Raw genomic sequence first — 1,101 nt, 5'->3', positions numbered from 1 at the left:
TCAGCAAGGTAACTCCCAGGCGAGTGTTCTCTGGTCCCAGAGATTGAGGCCTGAGAAGTTGCACCTCCGAGCTAAAGCAGGGAGACTTTATAGGTTGTAGGTGAGGGGCGATGATGTGTTCACCACAAGCTGGGTTTGTGCCCAAGTATGTTCAAAAGCTGACAGCTTAGGTGGGGATTTGGGCTGCTGGTGGCAACAGGCAAGGAAGCTGCATAGTTGCCAAGAATGTGGAAGTGGAAGGGAAAGAGACAAAGCCAGTAAGCAGCCTTCATCCATGGTCTCTGCTTCAGTTCCTGCCTCCAGGTTTGAACCTCGGCTTTGCTCATTGATGGATGGTGAAGTGTAGTAGAAAACAACCCCAGCCTCCACAAGTTAGTATCAGTCATGGCGTTTATCACAGCAGTGGAATCCAAACTAGGAAAGACCCCAAATGAGACGAGATCCCTCATCTCTTTCAGTCCCTTAAGGGAGCCTCCCATTGACCATCACAATAAAGACCAGTATTTCCTGAGGGTCTAATTCTCTACACTGCTGTAACCACACTAGAAGATTCCAGGCCAGGGCTTGTTAAGATTAAACCCTTCTGGTCCTGACTGAAGGCAGGTTTTGCTGTGAGGCTACTCTACCTTGAGACCAAAGCAGGCTTGTTCCCAGCCATCCATCCCAAAAGGCAGTCCAAGTCACCCCTGACAGATAAGCTGGGTCAAAGCACTGACAAGAGTCAGAGGTCACCTTCAAGAGCAGATTTAGAGCTGCGGGTGGCTCTAACAGATGTGATAACTCAAATGGACTTGACAGACATCTATAGAACATTCCATCCAAACAGAAAAGAAAACACCTTCTCAGCACCTCATGGAATCTTCTCAAAAATTGAGCACATAGTAGGTAACAAAGCAAACCTCAACAGATACAAAAATTTTGACACACCCATGTATCTTATCGGATCTCCATGGCTTAAAATTAGAATTCAACAGCAATGCTGATTCCAGAAAGCCCACAAACACATGGAAATTAAACAATGCTCACCAGCCCCGGGTCTCCTTGCCTGCCAGTTTGCTGGATGAAAGCAGGCTATGTGGATTCCGGTAGGGGCTCAGGGAG

The sequence above is a fragment of the Arvicola amphibius genome, chromosome 9 (genome assembly GCF_903992535.2).
Source record: "Arvicola amphibius chromosome 9, mArvAmp1.2, whole genome shotgun sequence".
Taxonomy (NCBI): Eukaryota; Metazoa; Chordata; class Mammalia; order Rodentia; family Cricetidae; genus Arvicola; species Arvicola amphibius.
Note: the sequence above shows the minus strand (reverse complement) of the source record.